Source organism: Mytilus galloprovincialis, chromosome 14 (genome assembly GCF_965363235.1).
Source record: "Mytilus galloprovincialis chromosome 14, xbMytGall1.hap1.1, whole genome shotgun sequence".
In the NCBI taxonomy this organism is placed as follows: Eukaryota; Metazoa; Mollusca; class Bivalvia; order Mytilida; family Mytilidae; genus Mytilus; species Mytilus galloprovincialis.
In genome coordinates, this window is record NC_134851.1 from 26,779,495 (window position 1) to 26,804,913 (window position 25,419).

Sequence of the window (25,419 nt, forward strand, 5' to 3'; positions counted from 1 at the left end):
GCCGCCGTTGCCATGGAAACTGATCAAATGTGAAAAAAAATGCAAATTTTAAATCTTTCATTATAAGACCTACCTTGATGAAACTTAGTGGTAATGTTCCTTGGTATGCCTAGATGTTGTGACAATATAAGAAAATTCCAAAATGGCCGCCATTGTCATGGAAACGGGGCGAAAGTTTAACATAGGCCCTATGGGAAAATACATTAAAGATGCATTTTCTTGAAGAATATAGCATCAATCCAAATGAAACTTTATAGATATGTAACATGGCATGTCCCAAAGTGGCACCTGTCTTTGGAATTTTAGAAATGGTACCCGTTACCATGGAAATAGCAAAAATTTCAAAAATTTCAAAATGCTCCAAAATTAATGAAACGTTACAACAATGTTAATACACATCTGTAGATGCAATCTTTGACTTTGGAATTTTCAAAATGGCTGCCGCTCACCTGGCAATAGGGGAAGGGTGCCATCCGCTATTGCTTGCAATGGCAAATCTAGTTATTATTATTTTTCTTGCAACACTTTTTGTCCAGGTGATTTCTCGAAATCCAATGGACCAATGTTGATGGAACTCTACTATAGTGAGGACCCCCATGTCAAGTTGTGCACGAAGCATGGAATGGTTCAAGATGGCTGCCGTTTCCATGGAAACGGAACAAATGTGGAAAAATCCAGTTTTTTGTTTTGGTGAACTGTTGGGATATGCTTTATCTCAGAATCATTATATTTTAATACAATGTAGGTGCCCACTATATACAGGTGTTGGATGATTTTGGTGATCATTGGAACTACTATGTTGCCATGGAAACTACACCAAAAATTTCGAAATTCTCAAAATGCTCCAAACTTCAGGAAACTTCACAGTAACGATGAGCAACATTGGAAGATGTGGAATTTGGCGTTGGAATTTCCAAAATATCTGTTGTTACCTTGGAAACAATGCAAAAAGGTCAAAACTTTGAATTTTCACAGAACATTCCAGAACATCAATGTTAAATTTATTCTAGAGACATTACATGGTATATGTTTATGGAGGGCAAAAAATTGCAGCGGGGGTTTTACTTTGGAATATTCAAAATGGCCGCCGTTACCATGGAAACAGCAAAAATATGAAAAACTTCAAAATGCTTCAAATTTAAGGAAACTTATAACAAATGTTGCCTAGCTTATGTAGACTTGACCTTTGAGTTTGGAATTTTCAAAATGGCCGCCGTTACCATGGAAACAGCAAAATTATCCAAAATTTCAAAATGCTTCAAACTTAATGAAACTTTGCAAAAATGTTACTAGACATCTGTAGATGCACTATTTGACTTTGGAATTTTCAAAATGGCTGCCGCTCACCTGGCAATGGGGGAAGGGTGCCATCCGTTATTGCTAGCAATTACAAATCTAGTTATTATTCTTATTCTTCTCTTTCTGACTTCTTAAACTGTCCTACCATTTTTTGGGAAGCAGTAGAGGATGGAAACTTTATATTTTTTCTGGGTATGGGTCTGCATCATGGGGGTTGCAGAACCCAATGTCCGTGATACCAGGGTGTCATCTTGGCATAATTAGGGGGGCTCAAAGATGGGTGGGGTCAATTTTTTTTACATTTCTTAAATTTCCTACTGTATGTTGAGTAGATGGAATAATGATTACTTCTATGAATATTAAGAGACACATGTCTGCTTCAACATGGAACTTTTTTTATTTCAGTAGGGGGTCTCCTGGCATAATTTTAGGGGGGTGAATTTTCATGGAACATTCCAGAACATCAAAGTTAAATTTATTCTAGACACATTTAATGGTATATGATGGTATATAATTATGGAGAGAACAATTTGCAGCAGCACTTTGTCTTTGGAATATTCAAAATGGCCGCCGTTACCATGGAAACAGCAAAAATATGAAAAATCTTCAAAATGCTTCAAATTTAATGAAACTTATAACTAATGTTGACTAACTTGTGTAGAATTGACTTTTGAGTTTGGAATTTTCAAAATGGCCGCCGTTATTATGGAAACAGCAAAAACATGAAAAAATTCAAAATGCTTCCAATTTGATGAAACTTTTAACAAATGTTGCCTTATTTGTGTAGACTTTAATTTTGAGTTTGAAATTTTCAAAATGGCCGCCGTTGCCATGGAAACAGCAAAAATGTCAAAAAAAGTAAAATTCTTCATATTGAAATAAACTTTACACACACATTATTTGGCATCAATGATACCGCAGAACAATGATGTGGGGTCCGTTTTGGTGACTTTTGTGTTAGCATCCTAACACAGGATTACTAGTTATTATTTTTCTTGCAACAAATTTTGTCCAGGTGATTTCTCGAAATCCAATGGACCAATGTTGATGGAACTCTACTATAGTAAGGACCCCCAGGTGCAGAGTTGCAGGAAGCATGGAATGGTTCAAGATGGCTACCGTTTCCATGGAAACAGAACAAATGTGAAAAAATCCAGTTTTTTGTTTTGGTGAACTGTTTGGATATGCTTTATCTCAGAATCATTATATTTTAATACAATGTAGGTGCCCACTATATACAGGTGTTGGATGATTTTGGTGATCATTGGAACTACTATGTTGCCATGGAAACTACTCCAAAAATTTCGAAATTTTCAAAATGCTCCAAAATTCAGGAAACTTCACAGTAACGATGAGCAACATTGGAAGATGTGGAATTTGGCGTTGGAATTTCCAAAATATCTGTTGTTACCTTGGAAACAATGCAAAAATGTCAAAACTTTGAATTTTCACAGAACATTCCAGAACATCAATGTTAAATTTATTCTAGAGACATTAAATGATATATGATAATGGAGGAAAAAAATTGCAGCAATGGTTTGACTTTGGAATATTCAAAATGGCCGCCGTTACCATGGAAACAGCAAAAATATGAAAAACTTCAAAATGCTTTAAATTTAATAAAACTAATAACAAAGGTTGCCTAGCTTATGTAGACTTGACTTTTGAGTTTGGAATTTTCAAAATGGCCGCCGTAACCATGGAAACAGCAAAAATATCCAAATTTCAAAATGCTTCAAACTTCATGAAACTTTGCAAAACTGTTACAAGACTTCTGTAGATGCACTATTTGACTTTGGAATTTTCAAACTGGCTGCCGCTCACCTGGCAATGGGAGAAGGGTGCCATCCGTTATTGCTAGCAATTACAAATCTAGTTATGGCACCCTCAACGGAGTTGGGGTGACGTATTGTTATTCTACGTTTCTTTTTTTTCTTATTATGGCACCCTCAACGGAGTTGGGGTGACATATTGTTATTGTTCGTTTCTTTTTTTCTTATTATATTTATTCTTCCACACTTTTTTGTCCATGCTATTTCTCGGAATTGGCTTGAACAATATTGATGGAACTATACCATAATGTAGACCACCACATTCTATAGTCCAGTGGGGTATGGCACCATCAAGATGGCTGCCGTTGCCATGGAAACGAAACAAATGTGAAAAAATCTAGTGTTTTGTTTTGGTGAACTGTTCGGATATGCTTGAACTCAGAATCATTATATTTTGATACAATGTAGGTGCCCACTATATACAGGTGTTGGATGATTTTGGCACTCATTGGAACTACTATGTTGCCATGGAAACTACACCAAAAATTTCAAAAATATCAAAATGTTCCAAACTTAATGACACTTCACAGTAACGATGAGCAACATTGGAAGATGTGGAATTTGGCGTTGGAATTTCCAAAATATCTGTTGTTACCATGAAAACAATGCAAAAAGGTCAAAACTTTGAATTTTCACAGAACATTCCAGAACATCAATGTTAAATGTATTCTAGAGACATTAAATGGTATATGATGGTATATTTGATTATGGAGGGAAAAAATTGCAGCGGGGGTTTGACTTTGGAATATTCAAAATGGCCGCCGTTACCATGGGAACAGCAAAATTATGAAAAACTTCAAAATGCTTTAAATTTAATGAAACTTATAACAAATTTTGCCTAGCTTATGTAGACTTAACTTTTGAGTTTCAAATTTTCAAAATGGCCGCCGTTGCCATGGAAACAGCAAAAATTTTCTAAATGGCTGCCGCTGGCCTGGCAATAGGGAAAGGGTGCCATCCGCTATTGCTTGCAATGGCAAATCTATACATTTTCTTGAACAATATAGCATCAATCCCAATGAAACTTTACAGATATGTAACATGGCATGTACCAATGTTGGACCCGTCTTTGGAATTGTAGAAAATGTAGCTTTTATGTGTTTTCCCATACGCTCAATGTTAAACTTTTGCCCTGTTTCCATGACAATGGCGGCCATTTTGGAACCTCTTGATATTGCATGCACATCTAGGCATATCAGGTAACACTTCCACAAAGTTTCATCCACTTGGGTCTTATAATGAAGAATTTTGAATTTTGAAAATTTTTCACATTTTTGCAGTTTCCATGGAAACGGCAGCCATCTTGAACCATTCCATGGTGCCTGAAACTCTTCACCTAAGGGTCCTCAATATGATAGAGTTCCATCAACTTTGTTCCTTTGGATTTCGAGAAATCTCCTGGACAAAATGTGTGGAAGAAAAATAATAAAAACTAGATTTGTAATTGCTAGCAATAACGGATGGCACCCTTCCCCTATTGCCAGGTGAGCGGCAGCCATTTAGAAAATTCCAAACTCAAAAGTCAAGTCAACATAAGCTAGGCAACATTTGTTATAAGTTTCCTTAAATTTGAAGCATTTTGAAGTTTTTCATATTTTTGCTGTTTCCATGGTAACGGCGGCCATTTTGAATATTCCAACGTCAAACCCCTGCTGCAATTTTTTTCCTCCATTATCATATATCATTTAATGTCTCTAGAATAAATTTAACATTGATGTTCTGGAATGTTCTGTGAAAATTCAAAGTTTTGACATTTTTGCATTGTTTCCAAGGTAACAACAGATATTTTGGAAATTCCAACGCCAAATTCCACATCTTCCAATGTTGCTCATCGTTACTGTGAAGTTTCCTGAATTTTGGAGCATTTTGAAAATTTCGAAATTTTTGGAGTAGTTTCCATGGCAACATAGTGGTTCCAATGATCACCAAAATCATCCAACACCTGTATATAGTGGGCACCTACATTGTATTAAAATATAATGATTCTGAGATAAAGCATATCCAAACAGTTCACCAAAACAAAAAACTGGATTTTTTCACATTTGTTCTGTTTCCATGGAAACGGTAGCCATCTTGAACCATTCCATGCTTCCTGCAACTCTGCACCTGGGGGTCCTTACTATAGTAGAGTTCCATCAACATTAGTCCATTGGATTTCGAGAAATCACCTGGACAAAATTTGTTGCAAGAAAAATAATAACTAGTAATCCTGTGTTAGGATGCTAACACAAAAGTCACCAAAACGGACCCCACATCATTGTTCTGCGGTATCATTGATGCCAAATAATGTGTGTGTAAAGTTTATTTCAATATGAAGAATTTTACTTTTTTTGACATTTTTGCTGTTTCCATGGCAACGGCGGCCATTTTGAAAATTTCAAACTCAAAATTAAAGTCTACACAAATAAGGCAACATTTGTTAAAAGTTTCATCAAATTGGAAGCATTTTGAATTTTTTCATGTTTTTGCTGTTTCCATAATAACGGCGGCCATTTTGAAAATTCCAAACTCAAAAGTCAATTCTACACAAGTTAGTCAACATTAGTTATAAGTTTCATTAAATTTGAAGCATTTTGAAGATTTTTCATATTTTTGCTGTTTCCATAGTAACGGCGGCCATTTTGAATATTCCAAAGACAAAGTGCTGCTGCAAATTGTTCTCTCCATAATTATATACCATCATATACCATTAAATGTGTCTAGAATAAATTTAACTTTGATGTTCTGGAATGTTCCATGAAAATTCACCCCCCTAAAATTATGCCAGGAGACCCCCTACTGAAATAAAAAAAGTTCCATGTTGAAGCAGACATGTGTCTCTTAATATTCATAGAAGTAATCATTATTCCATCTACTCTACATACAGTAGGAAATTTAAGAAATGTAAAAAAAATTGACCCCACCCATCTTTGAGCCCCCCTAATTATGCCAAGATGACACCCTGGTATCACGGACATTGGGTTCTGCAACCCCCATGATGCAGACCCATACCCAGAAAAAATATAAAGTTTCCATCCTCTACTGCTTCCCAAAAAATGGTAGGACAGTTTAAGGGGTCAGAAAGAGAAGAATAAGAATAATAACTAGATTTGTAATTGCTAGCAATAACGGATGGCACCCTTCCCCCATTGCCAGGTGAGCGGCAGCCATTTTGAAAATTCCAAAGTCAAATAGTGCATCTACAGATGTCTAGTAACATTTTTGCAAAGTTTCATTAAGTTTGAAGCATTTTGAAATTTTGGATAATTTTGCTGTTTCCATGGTAACGGCGGCCATTTTGAAAATTCCAAACTCAAAGGTCAAGTCTACATAAGCTAGGCAACATTTGTTATAAGTTTCCTTAAATTTGAAGCATTTTGAAGTTTTTCATATTTTTGCTGTTTCCATGGTAACGGCGGCCATTTTGAATATTCCAAAGTAAAACCCCCGCTGCAATTTTTTGCCCTCCATAAACGTATACCATGTAATGTCTCTAGAATAAATTTAACATTGATGTTCTGGAATGTTCTGTGAAAATTCAAAGTTTTGACCTTTTTGCATTGTTTCCAAGGTAACAACAGATATTTTGGAAATTCCAACGCCAAATTCCACATCTTCCAATGTTGCTCATCGTTACTGTGAAGTTTCCTGAAGTTTGGAGCATTTTGAGAATTTCGAAATTTTTGGTGTAGTTTCCATGGCAACATAGTAGTTCCAATGATCACCAAAATCATCCAACACCTGTATATAGTGGGCACCTACATTGTATTAAAATATAATGATTCTGAGATAAAGCATATCCCAACAGTTCACCAAAACAAAAAACTGGATTTTTCCACATTTGTTCCGTTTCCATGGAAACGGTAGCCATCTTGAACCATTCCATGCTTCGTGCACAACTTGACATGGGGGTCCTCACTATAGTAGAGTTCCATCAACATTGGTCCATTGGATTTCGAGAAATCACCTGGACAAAAAGTGTTGCAAGAAAAATAATAATAACTAGAATTGCCATTGCAAGCAATAGCGGATGTCACCCTTCCCCCAATTGCCACTAAGCGGCAGCCATTTCAAAATTGTTTAACAATGAATGCACATATATGCATTGCAGTACATCATTCTGTAAATTTTCAGTACATTGAGAGCATTTTAGAAAGTTTCACATTTTTGCTGTTTCCATGGCAACGGCAGCCATTTTGAAAATTCCAAAGTCAAAAGTCTCATCTATACATGCAAGTTAACAATAATATTAAGTTTCATAAAGTTTGGAGCATTTTGAAAATATTTGACATTTCCTCAGTTTCCATGGCAACGGTGGCCATTTTGGAAATTCCAACTTCAAAAGTCTCATTCAGACTTGTCTGTGTACAATCCTATTAAGTTTCATCAATTTTGGAGCATTTTGAAATTTTTGAAATTTTTGACATTTGGGATGGTTCCTATGGCAACAGAGACCGTTCCCAAAATTGAATGGCATATACGACATTGGTACATGGGAGGGACCATACCATCAAAGTTTCAATCAATTTGACCTACCATTTTAAGAAAGTAAATGCCACTTGAAGGTTTTTAGACCATTTTGACCTGTTTTGCATTGTTTCCATGGTAACGGCAGACATTTTCGAAATTGCAACACCAAATTCGACATCTACCAATGTTGCTCATCATTACTGTGAAGTTTTATAAAATTTGGAGCATTTCCATATTTTTGAAATTTTTGGTGTAGTATCCATGGCAACATAGCAGTTCCAATGATTGCCAAAATCATCCAAAACCAGTATATGCCCGGCACCTACATTGTATCAAAATATAATGATTCTAAGTTAAAGCATTTCCAAATAATTCATCAAAACCAAAAACTGGAATTTTCCATTATTTTTCGGTTTCCATGGTGATGGCAGCCATTTTTTAGTTCCAAAGTTGCACTGCAACTTGAAAGTCAGGGTTCCTTGTTATAGTGCACCATCATTCAGATTGGTTCCTTTGGCTCTGAGAAAACTGCCGGACAAAACTAGGTGGAAGAATAATAATAATAATAATAATAATAATAGTGAAAAAGAAACAGAGGAATAGCAATATGTCACCCGACATTGTCGATCGGGTGACATAACTAGATTTGTAATTGCTAGCAATAACGGATGGCACCCTCGTCCCCCATTGCCAGGCGAGCGGCATCCATTTTGAAATTTCCAAAATTAAAGAGCGCATTTACAGAAGTCTATCAACGTTGTTGTAAAATTTCATCAATTTTGGAGCATTTTGAAATTTTTGATTTTTGTGTTGTTTCCATGGAAACGGCGGCCATTTTGGAAATTCCAAAGTCGAATACCAACTCTTGATGTGCCACTTAACATGTCTGTCAATTTCTAGAAAGTTTGGACCAATTTGAAATTTTTGGACATTTCTGCTGTTTCCATGGTAACGGTGACCATTTCCAAAATTCCAAAGACACTTACCACATTGGCACATGATAAGGAACATACCATTAAAGTTTTAATGGTTGGATATACCATATTAAGAGTTTAAATACTACTTTCAGATTTTCCTCATAGGGTTTAATGCTAAACATATTTAGTTTCCATGGCAATATAGTAGTTCCAAAGATTCCCAAAATCATCTCAAACCTGTATATGGTGGACACCAACAATATATAAAAATTTGATGATTTTCAGTTCAGGAATATTCAAATTATTCACCAAAAACCAAAAAAATATTTTTTACATTTGTTCTGTTTCCATGGTAACGGCGGCCATCTTGCACATGCCAAAGTCTGCTGTACAACTTCACATGGTGTTCCACATTGTGGTATAACTCCATCAACATTGGTCCATTCAATTCCGAGAAATAGCGTGGACAAAATGTGTGGAAGAATAAAAATAATAAGAACTAGATTTGTAATTGCTAGCAATAACGGATGGCACCCTCGTCCCCCCATTGCCAGGATTAAGGCAGCCATTTTGAAATTTCCAAAGTCAAAGAGCGTATCTACACATAGTAATTATCATTTTTGTAAAGTTTCATTAAGTTTGGAGCATTTTGAAATTTTTCACATTTTAGTCATTTCCATGGCAACGGCCGCCATTTTGAAATTTTCAACTTCAAAATGCAATTCTGTCCATGCCATTTATCATTTCTGTAAAGTTTCATCTAGTTTGCAGCATTTTGAATTTTTGTGAAATTTTGATGTTTTTACTGTTTCCATGGTTACAGTAGATAATTCCATAATTCTAAAAGCAGGCATCTCATTGCCATATGTTATGTTATATATCAATACAGTTTCATTGATCTCTATTCAATATTCTTAAAGAAAATACATCTTTTATGTATTTTTCCATAGGCCTAATGTTAAACATTTGCCCTGTTTCCATGACAATGGCGGCCATTTTGGAATTTCTTAATATAGTCTTCACATCTAGACATACCAAGGAACATTTCCATAAAGTTTCATCCAGCTAGGTCTTATAATGAAAGATTTAGAATTTTGAAATTATTTCACTTTTCGGCAGTTTCCATGGAAACGGCGGCCATTTAAAAAAAATCCAGAGTCAGATGCACAACTTCAAATGGGGGTCCTCATTATGTTATAGTTCCGACAACATTGGATCACTCAATTCTTAGAAACACGATGGACAAAATGTGTGGAAGAATAATAAAAATAAGAAAAAAAAGAAACGTAGAATAACAATACGTCACCCCAACTCCGTTGAGGGTGCCATAAAAAAAGAAACGTAGAATAACAATATGTCACCCCAACTCCGTTGAGGGTGCCATAATAATAATAAGAAAAAAAAGAAACGTAGAATAACAATACGTCACCCCAACTCCGTTGAGGGTGCCATAACAAGTAATCCTGTGTTAGGATGCTAACACAAAAGTCACCAAAACGGACCCCACATCATTGTTCTGCGGTATCATTGATGCCAAATAATGTGTGTGTAAAGTTTTATTCAATATGATCTTTTTTTTTTACATTTTTGCTGTTTCCATGGCAACGGCGGCCATTTTGAAAATTCCAAATTCAAAAGTCAAGTCTACATCAGTTAGGCAACATTTGTTATAAGTTTCATCAAATTTGAAGCATTTTGAATTTTTAGCTACTTTTGCTGTTTCCATGGTAACGGCGGCCATTTTGAAAATTCCAAAATCAAAAGTCAATTCTACACAAGTTAGTCAACATTAGTTATAAGTTTTATTAAATTTGAAGCATTTTGAAGTTTTTCATATTTTTGCTGTTTCCATGGTAACGGCGGCCATTTTGAATATTCCAGAGACACACTGCTGCTGCAAATTGTTCTCTCCATAATTATAAACCATCATATACCATTAAATGTGTCTAGAATAAATTTAACTTTGATGTTCTGGAATGTTCCATGAAAATTCACCCCCTAAAATTATGCCAGGAGACCCCCTACTGAAAAAAAAAGTTCCATGTTGAAGCTGACATGTGTCTCTTAATATTCATAGAAGTAATCATTATTCCATCTACTCTACATACAGTAGAAAATTTAAGAAATGTAAAAAAAAAAATGACCCCACCCATCTTTGAGCCCCCCTAATTATGCCAAGATGACACCCTGGTATCACGGACATTGGGTTCTGCAACCCCCATGATGCAGACCCATACCCAGAAAAAATATAAAGTTTCCATCCTCTACTGCTTCCAAAAAAATGGTAGGACAGTTTAAGGGGTCAGAAAGAGAAGAATAAGAATAATAACTAGAATTGCCATTGCAAGCAATAGCGGATGTCACCCTTCCCCCAATTGCCACTAAGCGGCAGCAATTTAAAAATTGTTTAACAGTGAATGCACATATATACATGGCAATACATTTTTCTGTAAATTTTCAGTACATTCAAAGCATTTTTAAAAATTCACATTTCTGCTGTTTCCATGGCAACGGCAGCCATTTTGAAAATTTCAAAGTCAAAAGTCTCATCTTTACTTGTCAGGTAACAATAATATCAAGTTTCATTAAGTTCAAAGCATTTTGAGAATTTTTGACATTTTTCCAGTTTCCATGGCAACGATAGCCATTTTGGAAATTCCAACTTCAAAAGCCTCATGCAGACTTGACAGTCTACAATCATATGAAGTTTCATCAATTTTAAAGCATTTTGAAATTTTTGAAATTTTTGACATTTGTGATGGTTCCTATGGCAACAGAGACCATTCCCAAAATTTAATGGCATATACCACCTTTGTACACGGGAGGGACCATACCATCAAAGTTTCGATCAATTTGACCTACCATTTTAAGAAAGTAAATGCCACTTTAAGTTTTTTGGACCATTTTGACCTGTTTTGCATTGTTTCCATGGTAACGGCAGACATTTTCGAAATTCCAACGACAAATTCCACCTCTACCAATGTTGCTCATCGTTACTGTGAAGTTTTATAAAATTTGGAGCATTTCCATATTTTGGAAATTTTTGGTGTAGTATCCATGGCAACATAGCAGTTCCAATGATTGCCAAAATCATCCCAAAGCAGTATATAGTGGGCACCTACATTGTATTAAAATCTAAAGATTTTAAGGTTAAGCATTCTCAAACAATTCACCTAACTCCAAAATTATATTTTTTCACCATTTTTCCGTTTCCATGGTGATGGCAGCCATTTTTTAGTTCCAAAGTTGCACTGCAACTGGAAAGTTAGGGTTCCTTGTTATAGTGCACCATCATTCAGATGTGTCCCTTTGGCTCTGAGAAAACTGCCGGACAAAATTAGGTGGAAGAAAAATAATAATAATAACTAGAATTGCCATTGCAAGCAATAGCGGATGTCACCCTTCCCCCAATTGCCACTAAGCGGCAGCAATTTAAAAATTGTTTAACAGTGAATGCACATATATGCATGGCAATACATTTTTCTGTAAATTTTCAGTACATTCAAAGCATTTTTAAAAATTCACATTTCTGCTGTTTCCATGGCAACGGCAGCCATTTTGAAAATTTCAAAGTCAAAAGTCTCATCTTTACTTGTCAAGTAACAATAATATCAAGTTTCATTAAGTTCAAAGCATTTTGAGAATTTTTGACATTTTTCCAGTTTCCATGGCAACGATAGCCATTTTGGAAATTCCAACTTCAAAAGTCTCATGCAGACTTGACAGTCTACAATCATATGAAGTTTCATCAATTTTAAAGCATTTTGAAATTTTTGAAATTTTTGACATTTGTGATGGTTCCTATGGCAACAGAGACCATTCCCAAAATTTAATGGCATATACCACCTTTGTACACGGGAGGGACCATACCATCAAAGTTTCGATCAATTTGACCTACCATTTTAAGAAAGTAAATGCCACTTTAAGGTTTTTGGACCATTTTGACCTGTTTTGCATTGTTTCCATGGTAACGGCAGACATTTTCGAAATTCCAACGACAAATTCCACCTCTACCAATGTTGCTCATCGTTACTGTGAAGTTTTATAAAATTTGGAGCATTTCCATATTTTGGAAATTTTTGGTGTAGTATCCATGGCAACATAGCAGTTCCAATGATTGCCAAAATCATCCCAAAGCAGTATATAGTGGGCACCTACATTGTATTAAAATCTAAAGATTTTAAGGTTAAGCATTCTCAAACAATTCACCTAACTCCAAAATTATATTTTTTCACCATTTTTCCGTTTCCATGGTGATGGCAGCCATTTTTTAGTTCCAAAGTTGCACTGCAACTGGAAAGTTAGGGTTCCTTGTTATAGTGCACCATCATTCAGATGTGTCCCTTTGGCTCTGAGAAAACTGCCGGACAAAATTAGGTGGAAGAAAAATAATAATAATATTATAATAGTGAAAAAGAAACAGAGGAATAGCAATATGTCACCCGACATTGTCGATCGGGTGACATAACTAGAATTGCCATTGCAAGCAATAGCGGATGTCACCCTGGTCTGCCAATTGACACTAAACAGCAGCCATTTCGAAATTGTCCATCAGTGAATGCAGATTTTTGCATGACAACAGATTTTTCTGTTTTAAATTCCACTGAATTTGGAGCATTTTGATATTTTTTGTATTTTTGCTGTTTCCATGGTAACGGCCGCCATTTTAAAAATTCCAAAGTCAAACTACTGCTGCATATTATTCTCCCCCTAAGAATATACTATTATATAACATTTAATGTCTGTTGAACTATTATAACACTTATGTTCTGGAATATTCCATGAAAAATTCACCCCCCTCAAATTATGTCTAGAGACCCCCCATTTGAAAAAAAAATGTACCATGTTGAAGTGTGCATGAGTCTCTTCATATCATAGAAGTTTCAAATTAATTTGAACACATTGCTATTTTTCACATTTTTGCTGTTTCCATGGCAATGGCAGCCATTTTTTTTAATTCCAAGGTAATGTGCAAAACTGCACATGGTGATTAACATTATGTTATAGTTCCATCAACATTGGTGCATTCAATTCCGAGAACTAAGCCGGACAAAAAGTGTGAAATAAAAATAATAAGAAAAAAAGAATCGTACAATAACAATATGTCACCCGACCTCCGTCAGGGTGACATAATAATAAGAAACGATACAAAAACAATAAGTCGCCAAAAACTCCGTTTTGGTGACTTAACTAGATTTGCCATTGCAAGCAATAGCGGATGGCACCCTTTCCCCATTGCCAGGCCAGCGGCAGCCATTCAGAACATTTTTGCTGTTTCCATGGCAACGGCGGCCATTTTGAAAATTCGAAACTCAAAAGTTAAGTCTACATAAGCTAGGCAACATTTGTTATGAGTTTCATTAAATTTAAAGCATTTGGAAGTTTTTCATAATTTTGCTTTTCCCATGGTAACGGCGGCCATTTTGAATATTCCAAAGTCAAACCCCCGCTGCAATTTTTGCCCTCCATAATCATATACCATTTAATGTCTCTAGAATAAATTTAACATTGATGTTCTGGAATGTTCTGTGAAAATTCAAAGTTTTGACCTTTTTGCATTGTTTCCAAGGTAACAACAGATATTTTGGAAATTCCAACGCCAAATTCCACATCTTCCAATGTTGCTCATCGTTACTGTGAAGTTTCATGAAGTTTGGAGCATTTTGATATTTTTGAAATTTTTGGTATAGTTTCCATGGCAACATAGTAGTTCCAATGAGTGCCAAAATCATCCAACACCTGTATATGGCCGGCACCTACATTGTATCAAAATATAATGGTTCTGAGTTTAAGCATATCAAAACAGTTCATCAAAACAAAAAACAGGATTTTTTCACATTTGTTTCGTTTCCATGGCAACGGCATCCATCTTGATGGTGCCATACCCCACTGCACTATAGAATGTGGTGGTCTACATTATGGTATAGTTCCATCAATATTGTTCAAGCCAATTCCGAGAAATAGAATGGACAAAAAAGTGTGGAAGAATAAAAATAATAATATGAAAAAAAGAAACGAACAATAACAATATGTCACCCCAACTCCGTTGAGGGTGCCATAATAATAAGAAACGATACAAAAACAATAAGTCCCCAAAACTCCGTTTTTGGTGACTTAATAACTAGATTTGCCATTGCAAGCAATAGCGGATGGCACCCTTCCCCCATTGCCAGGCCAGCGGCAGCCATTTAGAAAATGTTTGCTGTTTCCATGGTAACGGCGGCCATTTTGAAAATTCCTAACTCAAAAGTCAAGTCTACAAAAGCTTGGCAACATCTATTATAAGTTTCATTAAATTTAAAGCATTTTGAAGTTTTTCATATTTTTGCTGTTTCCATGGTAACGGCGGCCATTTTGAATATTGCAAAGTCAAACCCCCACTTCAATTTTTTCCCTCCATAATCATATACCATCATATACCTTTTAATATGTCTCTAGAATAAATTTAACATTGATGTTCTGGAATGTTCTGTGAAAATTCAAAGTTTTGACCTTTTTGCATTGTTTCCATGATAACTACAGATATTTTGGAAATTCCAACGCCAAATTCCACATCTTCCAATGTTGCTCATCGTTACTGTTAAGTTTCATGAAGTTTGGAGCATTTTGATATTTTTGAAATTTTTGGTGTAGTTTCCATGGCAACATAGTAGGTCCAATGAGTGCCAAAATCATCCAACACCTGTATATAGTGGGCACCTACATTGTATTAAAATATGATGATTCTGAGTGTAAGCATATTCAAACAGTTCACCAAAACAAAAAACACAAAATTTTTCACATTTGTTTCGTTTCCATGGCAACGGCAGCCATCTTGATGATGCCATATCAAACTGCACAATATAATGTGGTGGTCAACATTATGGTATAGTTCCATCAATATTGTTCCAGCCAATTCGGAGAAATAGTATGGACAAAAAAGTGTGGAAGAATAAATATAACTAGATTTGTAATTGCTAGCAATAACGGATGGCACCCTCGTCCCCCCATTGCCAGGCGAGCGGCAGCCATTTTGAAAATTTCAAAGTCAAAGAGTGCATCTACACATGCAAGTTATCATTTTTGTAAAATTTCATTAAGTTTGGAGCATTTTGAAAGTTTGGACAATTTTGCTGTTTCCATGGTTACGGCAGCCATTTTGGAAATTCCAACTTCAAAATGCAACTCCGCACATGTCAGTTACTATTCCTGTAAAGTTTCACCCAGTTTGCAGCATTTTGATTTTTTTTGAAATTTTGAACATTTGTGCTGCAACCATGGTTACAGTAGATAATTCCAAAATTCTAAAAGCGTACATCTCTTTGCCACATGTCATGTTATATATCAATACAGTTTCATTTACTTTGGTGCACTACTCTCTGAAAAAATGCTGATTTTCTGCATTTTTCCATAGGGTCAATGCAAAACTTGGCCCCAGTTTCCATGACAACGGCGGCCATTTTGGATCATCAAAATATTGTTTTGACATCTTAGCGTATCGGGTAACATTTTTATAAAGTTTCATCCAGCTGAGTGTTATAACGAAAGAGTTAGAATTTTTGATATTTTAGCTGTTTCCATGGTAACGGCAGCCATTTTGAAAATTCCAAAGTCAAATTGGAAATCAGCACATGTCAGTTACCATTCCTGTGGAGTTTCTTCCAGTTTGGAACACTTTGATTTTTTTCGCATTTTTGCTGTTTCCATGGAAACGGCGGCCATTTTTAACCATTCCATACCAAGGTGCACAACTTTACATGGGGGTCCTCATTATAGTAAAGTTCCATCAACATTGGTCCATACGATTCCGAGAAACACGACGGACAAAATGTGTGGAAGAAGAATAAGAAAAACTAGAATTGCTATTGCAAGCAATAGCGGATGTCACCCTTCCCCCCATTGCCACTAAGCGGCAGCCATTTCAAAAACTTTTAACAGTGAATGGACATATTTTCATGGCTATACATTTTTCTGTAAATTTTCAGTACATTTAGATCATTTTTAAAAACATGACATTTTTGCTGTTTCCATGGCAACGGCAGCCATTTTGAAAGTTTCAAATTCAAAAGTCTCATCTATACATGCCAGTTTACAATAATATTAAGTTTCATTAAGTTTGAAGCATTTTGAAAATATTTGACATTTTTGCAGTTTCCATGGCAACGGTGGCCATTTTGGAAATTCCAACTTCAAAAGTCTCATCCAGACTTGCCAGTCTACAATCGTATTAAGTTTCATCAAATTGGGAGCATTTTGATTTTTTTGAAATTTTTGACATTTGTAATGGTTCCTATGGCAACAGAGACCATTCCCAAAATTTAATGGCATATACCACATTGGTACATGGGAGGGACCATACCATCAAAGTTTCGTGAAATTTGACCTACCATATTAAGAAAGTTATTGCCACTTTAAGGTTTTTGGACTGTTTTGCATTGTTTCCATGGTAACGGCAGACATTTTCAAAATTCCAACGCCCAATTCCACATCTTACAATGTTGCTCATCGTTACTGTGAAGTTTTATAAAATTTGGAGCATTTCCATATTTTGGAAATTTTTGGTGTAGTATCCATGGCAACATAGCAGTTCCAATGATTGCCAAAATCATCCCAAAGCAGTATATAGTGGGCACCTACATTGTATTAAAATCTAAAGATTTTAAGGTTAAGCATTCTCAAACAATTCACCTAACTCCAAAATTATATTTTTTCACCATTTTTACGTTTCCATGGTGATGGCAGCCATTTTTTAGTTCCAAAGTTGCACTGCAACTGGTAAGTCAGGGTTCCTTGTTATAGTGCACTATCATTCAGATTGGTTCCTTTGGCTCTGAGAAAACTGCCGGACAAAATTAGGTGGAAGAAAAATAATAATAATAGAGGAAAAGCAATATGTCACCCGACATTGTCGATCGGGTGACATAATAAGAAAAAAAAGAAACGTAGAATAACAATATGTCACCCCAACTCCGTTGAGGGTGCCATAACTAGAATTGCCATTGCTAGCAATAGCGGATGTCACCCTTCCCCTATTGCCACTAAGCGGCAACAATTTGAAAACATTTTAACAGTAAATGCAGATCAACGTATTGCGATATATCTTTTTGTAAATTTTCAGGACATTTTGAGTATTGTCAAAAGTTTTACATTTCTTCTGTTTCCATGGCAACTGCAGCCATTTTGAAAATTCCGAAGTCAAAAGTCTCATCTTTACATGCCAGTTTACAATAATATTAAGTTTCATTAAGTTTGGAGCATTTTGATAATATTTGACATTTCTGCAGTTTCCATGGCAACGGTGGCCATTTTGGAAATTCCAACTTCAAAAGTCTCATGCAGACTAGACAGTCAACAAATTTATTAAGTTTCATCAAGTTTGGAGCATTTTGAAATTTTTGAAATTTTTGACATTTTGTCTGGTTTCTATGGTAACACATACCATTCCAAATTTCTAATGGCAGATACCACATTGGTACATGGGAGGGAACATACCAGCAGAGTTTTAATGGATTTGACCTACCATTTTAAGGAAGTAAATGCCACTTTTAAAGGTTTTTTAAAGCGTTTTGACCATTTTTGCCTTGTTTCCATGGTAACACAAGACATTTTCGAAATTCCAACGCCAAATTGCACATCTTCCAATGTTGCTCATCATTACTGTGAAGTTTCATTAAATTTGGAGCATTTTGATATTTTGGAAATTTTTGGTGTAGTATCCATGGCAACATAGTAGTTCCAATGAATGCCAAAAATCATCCAAAACAAGTATATGCCCGGCACCTACATTGTATCAAAATATAATGATTCTAAGTTAAAGCATCTCCAAATAATTCCCAAAAACTAAAAAGTGGAATTTTTCACATTTGTTCCGTTTCCATGGTAACGGCAACCATTTTTAATGGTCCTATGACCTACTGCAACCCAAAATTTTGTGTTCCTCATTATAGTTGACTATCACTAAGATTGGTTCCATTGCCTTCAAAAAATCTGCAGGACAAAAATCATTGGAAGAATAAGAATAACTAGAATTGCCATTGCAAGCAATAGCGGATGTCACCCTTCCCCCAATTGCCACTAAGCGGCAGCCATTTAAAAATTGTTTAACAGTGAATGCACATATATGCATGGCAATACATTTTTCTGTAAATTTTCAGTACATTCAAAGCATTTTTAAAAATTCACATTTCTGCTGTTTCCATGGCAACGGCAGCCATTTTGAAAATTTCAAAGTCAAAAGTCTCATCTTTACTTGTCAGGTAACAATAATATCAAGTTTCATTAAGTTCAAAGCATTTTGGGAATTTTTGACATTTTTCAAGTTTCCATGGCAACGGTAGCCATTTTGGAAATTCCAACTTCAAAAGTCTCATGCAGACTTGACAGTCTACAATGATATGAAGTTTCATCAATTTTGAAGCATTTTGAAATTTTTGAAATTTTTGACATTTGTGATGGTTCCTATGGCAACAGAGACCATTCCCAAAATTTAATGGCATATACCACACTGGTACATGGGAGGGACCATACCATCAAAGTTTCGTTAAATTTGACCTACCATTTTAAGAAAGTAAATGCCACTTTAAGGTTTTTGGACCATTTTGACCTGTTTTGCATTGTTTCCATGGTAACGGCAGACATTTTCGAAATTCCAACGCCAAATTCCACCTCTACCAATGTTGCTCATCGTTACTGTGAAGTTTTATAAAATTTGGAGCATTTCCATATTTTGGAAATTTTTGGTGTAGTATCCATGGCAACATAGCAGTTCCAATGATTGCCAAAATCATCCCAAAGCAGTATATAGTGGGCACCTACATTGTATTAAAATCTAAAGATTTTAAGGTTAAGCATTCTCAAACAATTCACCTTTCTCCAAAATTATATTTTTTCACCATTTTTCCGTTTCCATGGTGATGGCAGTCATTTTTTAAGTGCCAATATTGAAAAGCAACAGGAAAGTCAGGGTTCCTTGTTATAGTGCACCATCATTCAGATTGGTTCCTTTGGCTCTGAGAAAGCGAGCGGACAAAATTAGGTGGAAGAAAAATAATAATAACTAGATTTGCCATTGCAAGCAATAGCGGATGTCACCCTTCCCCCTATTGCCACTAAGCGGCAGCCATTTCAAAATATGTTTAACAGTGAATACACAAATATACATGGCTATACAACTTTCTGTAAATTTTCAGAAAATTTGGAGCATTTTGAAATTTTTCACATTTTTGCTGTTTCCATGGGAACGGCGGCCATTTTGAAAATTCCAAGGACAAAACTTAACTCAGCACATCCCAGTTAACATTTTTGTGAAGTTTTATCAAGTTTGGAGCATTTCGAAAATATTTGACATTTTTCCAGTTTCCATGGCAACGGTGGCCATTTTGGAAATTCCAACTTCAAAAGTCTCATCCAGACTTGCCAGTCTACAATCATATTAAGTTTCATCAAATTTGGAGCATTTTGAAATTTTTGAAATTTTTGACATTTGTGATGGTTCCTATGGCAACAGAGACCATTCCCAAAATTTAATGGCATATACCACATTGGTACATGGGAGGGACCATACCATCAAAGTTTCGATCCATTTGACCTACCATTTTAAGAAAGTTAATGCCACTTTAAGGTTTTTGGACCATTTTGACCTGTTTTGCATTGTTTCCATGGTAACGGCAGACATTTTCAAAATTCCAACGCCAAATTCCACATCTTACAATGTTGCTCATCGTTACTGTGAAGTTTTATAAAATTTGGAGCATTTCCATATTTTGGAAATTTTTGGTGTAGTATCCATGGCAACATAGCAGTTCCAATGATTGCCAAAATCACCCCAAAGCAGTATATAGTGGGCACCTACATTGTATTAAAATCTAAAGATTTTAAGGTTAAGCATTCTCAAACAATTCACCTAACTCCAAAATTATATTTTTTCACCATTTTTCCGTTTCCATAATGATGGCAGCCATTTTTTTAGTGCCAATATTGAAAAGCAACAGGAAAGTCAGGGTTCCTTGTTATAGTGCACCATCATTCAGATTGGTTCCTTTGGCTCTGAGAAAGCGAGCGGACAAAATTAGGTGGAAGAAAAATAATAATAATAATAATAATAGAGAAAAAGAAACAGAGGAAAAGCAATATGTCACCCGACATTGTCGATCGGGTGACATAACTAGATTTGCCATTGCAAGCAATAGCGGATGGCACCCTTTCCCCATTGCCAGGCCAGCGGCAGCCATTTAGAATTTTTTGCTGTATCCATGGCAACGACGGCCATTTTGAAAAATCTAAACTCAAAAGTCAAGTCTACACAAGCTAGGCAAAATTTGTTATAAGTTTCATTAAATTTAAAGCATTTTGAAGTTTTTCATATTTTTGCTGTTCTCATGGTAACGGCGGCCATTTTGAATATTCCAAAGTCAAACCCTCGCTGCAATTTTTTCCCTCCATGACCATATACCATCATATAAGATTTAATGTCTCTAGAATAAATTTAACATTGATGTTCTGGAATGTTCTGTGAAAATTCAAAGTTTTGACCTTTTTGCATTGTTTCCATGGTAACAACAGATATTTTGGAAATTCCAACGCCAAATTCCACATCTTCCAATGTTGCTCATCGTTACTGTGAAGTTTCATTAAGTTTTGAGCATTTTGGTATTTTTGAAATTTTTGGTGCAGTTTCCATGGCAACATAGTAGTTCCAATGAGTACCAAAATCATCCAACACCTGTATATAGTGGGCACCTACATTGTATTAAAATATAATGATTCTGAGTTAAAGCATATCCACACAGTTCCCTAAAATCCAAAACTGGAATTTTTCACATTTGTTCTGTTTCCATGGTAACGGTAGCCATCTTGAACCATTGCATGCTTCCTGCAACACAGCACATGGGGGTCCTTAATATAGTAAAGTTCCATCAAATTTGGTCCATTGGATTTCGAGAAATCGCGCGTACAAAATTTGTTGCAAGAAAAATAAGAAAAAAAAGAAACGTAGAATAACAATACGTCACCCCAACTCCGTTGAGGGTGCCATAACTAGAATTGCCATTGCAAGCAATAGCGGATGTCACCCTTCCCCTATTGCCACTAACCGGCAGCCATTTCAAAATGGTTTAACAGTGAATGCACATATATTCATGGCAATACATCTTTCTGTAAATTTTCAGTACATTCAGAGCATTTAAAAAAAAATGACATTTTTGCCGTTTCCATGGCAACGGTAGCCATTTTGAAAATTTCAAAGTCAAAAGTCTGTATAATACTTTCCAGTTAACAATAATATCAAGTTTCATTAAGTTCAAAGCATTTTGAGAATTTTTTACTTTTTTGCAGTTTCCATGGCAACGGTGGCCATTTTGGAAATTCCAAAGTCAAAAGTCTCATCCAGACTTGCCAGTCAACTATCATATTAAGTTTCATCAATTTTGGAGCATTTTAAAATTTTTGAAATATTTGATCCTGTATCCATGGTAACATAGTAGTTCCAATGATTGTCAAAATCAATCAAAACCTGTATATAGTGGATAACTATATTGTGTTAAAATTTGTTGATTTCAAGTTCAAGCATATCAAAATTATTCACCAAACCCTGAAGTTTTTAGAGCATTTTGACACTTATGCTCTGTTTCCATGGTAATGGCAGACATTTTGGAAATTCCAACGCCAAATTCCACATCTACCAATGTTGCTCATCGTTACCATGAAGTTTCAAAAAATTTGGAGCATTTTGATATTTTTGAAATTTTTGGTGCAGTTTCCATGGCAACATAGTAGTTTCAATGAATGCCAAAATCATCCAAAACAAGTATATGGCTGGCACCTACATTGTATCAAAATATGATGATTCTGAGTTTAAGAATCTCCAAATTATTCACCAAAACCAAAAACTGGAATTTTTCACAATTATTCTGTTTCCATGGCAACGGCAGCCATTTTTTATGGTCTTAGACCCACCTGCACCCCGAAATTTTTTGTTCCACCTTATAGTGAACTATCATTAAGATTGGTTCCATTTCACTCCAAAAAACCTGCCGGACAAAATAGGTGGAAGTATAATAATAACTAGAATTGCTATTGCAAGCAATAGCGGATGTCACCCTTCCCCCCATTGCCACTAAGCGGCAGCCATTTCAAAAACTTTTAACAGTGAATGCACATATTTGCATGGCTATACATTTTTCTGTAAATTTTCAGTACATTTAGATCATTTTTAAAAACATGACATTTTTGCTGTTTCCATGGCAACGGCAGCCATTTTGAAAGTTTCAAATTCAAAAGTCTCATCTATACATGCCAGTTTACAATAATATTAAGTTTCATTAAGTTTGGAGCATTTTGAAAACATTTGACATTTTTGCAGTTTCCATGGCTACGGTGACCATTTTTGAAATTCGAACTTCAAAAGTCTCATCCAGACTTGCCAGTCTACAATCGTATAAAGTTTCATCAAATTTGGAGCATTTTGAAATTTTTGAAATTTTTGACATTTGTGATGGTTCCTATGGCAACAGAGACCATTCCCAAAATTTAATGGCATATACCACATTGGTACATGGGAGGGACCATACCATCAAAGTTTCGATCCATTTGACCTACCATATTAAGAAAGTTAATGCCACTTTAAGGTTTTTGGACCATTTTGACTTGTTTTGCATTGTTTCCATGGAAACGGCAGACATTTTGGAAATTCCAACGCCAAATTCCACATCTACCAAAGTTGCTCATCGTTATGCTAGAATTTCAAAAAATTTGGAGCATTTTCATTTTTTTGAAATTTTTGGTGTAGTATCCATGGCAACATAGCAGTTCCAATGATTGCCAAAATCATCCCAAAGCAGTATATAGTGGGCACCTACATTGTATTAAAATCTAAAGATTTTAAGGTTAACCATTCTCAAACAATTCACCTAACTCCAAAATTATATTTTTTCACCATTTTTCCGTTTCCATGGTGATGGCAGCCATTTTTTTAGTGCCAATATTGAAAAACAACAGGAAAGTCAGGGTTCCTTGTTATAGTGCACCATCATTCAGATTGGTTCCTTTGGCTCTGAGAAAGCGAGCGGACAAAATTAGGTGGAAGAAAAATAATAATAATAATAATAGAGAAAAAGAAACAGAGGAAAAGCAATATGTCACCCGACATTGTCGATCGGGTGACATAATAATAATAATACAGAAAAAGAAACAGAGGAAAAGCAATATGTCACCCGACATTGTCGATCGGGTGACATAATAATAATAGAGAAAAAGAAACAGAGGAAAAGCAATATGTCACCCGACATTGTCGATCGGGTGACATAATAACTAGAATTGCCATTGCAAGCAATAGCGGATGTCACCCTTCCCCAAATTGCCACTAAGCGGCAGCCATTTCAAAATTGTTTAACAGTGAATGCACATATATGCATGGCAATACATCTTTCTGTAAATTTTTAGTACATTGAGAGCATTCTAAAAAATTTCACAATTCTGCTGTTTCCATGGCAACGGTAGCCATTTTGAAAATTTTGAAGTCAAAAGTCTCATCTTTACTTGCCAGTTAACAATAATATCAGGTTTCATTAAGTTCAAAGCATTTAGAGAATTTTTGACTTTTTTGCAGTTTCCATGGCAACGGTGGCCATTTTGGAAATTCCAAAGTCAAAAGTATCATCCAGACTTGCCAGTCAACAATCATATTAAGTTTGATCAATTTAGGAGTATTTTGAAATTTTTGAAATATTTGGTCGTGTATCCATGGTTACAGAAGAGTTCCAATGATTGTCAAAACCATTCAAAAGCTGTATATAGTGGACAACTATATTGTGTAAAAATTTGATGATTTCAAGTTCTATCATACCAAAATTATTTACCAAACCCTGAGGTTTTTAGAGCATTTTGACACTTATGCACTGTTTCCATGGTAACGGCAGACATTTTGGAAATTCCAACGCCAAATTACGCATCTACCAAAGTTGCTCATCGTTACTATGAAGTTTCAAAAAATTTGGACCATTTTGAAATTTTTGAAATTTTTGGGGTAGTTTCCATGGCAACATAGTGGTTCCAATGATTGCCAATATCATCCAAAACCAATATATGGCTGGCACCTACATTGTGATAAAATATGATGATTCTGAGTTTAAGCATCTCTAAATTATTCACGAAACCAAAAACTGGAATTTTTCACAATTGTTCCGTTTCCATGGAAACGGCAGCCATTTTTTATGGTCTTAGACCCTACTGCAACCCGAAATTTTGTGTTTCTCCTTATAGTGAATTATCATTAAGATTGGTTCCATTTTACTCCAAAAAACCTGTCGGACAAAAAAAGGTGGAAGAATAATAATAATAACAAAGAAACATAAGAAAAGCAATATGTCACCCGACATTGTCGATCGGGTGACATAATAACAAAGGAACGGAGGAAAAGCAATATGTCACCCGACATTGTCGATCGGGTGACATAATAATAATAATAAGACAAAAAGAAACGAACAATAACAATATGTCACCCCAACTCCGTTGAGGGTGCCATAACTAGATTTGCCATTGCAAGCAATAGCGGATGGCACCCTTCCCCCATTGCCAGGCCAGCGGCAGCCATTTACAAAATGTTTGCTGTTTCCATGGCAACGGCGACCATTTTGAAAATTTCAAACTCAAAAGTCAAGTCAACATAAGCTAGGCAACATTTATTATAAGTTTCATTAAATTTAAAGCATTTTCAAGTTTTTTATATTTCTGCTGTACCCATGGTAACGGTGGCCATTTTGAATATTCCAAAGTCAAACAGCCGCTGCAATTTTTTCCCTCCATTATCATGTACCATTTAATGTCTATAGAATAAATTTAACATTGATGTTCTGGAATGTTCTATGATAATTCAAAGTTTTGACCTTTTTGCGTTGTTTCCATGGTAACAACAGACATTTTGGAAATTCCAACGCCAAATTCAACAT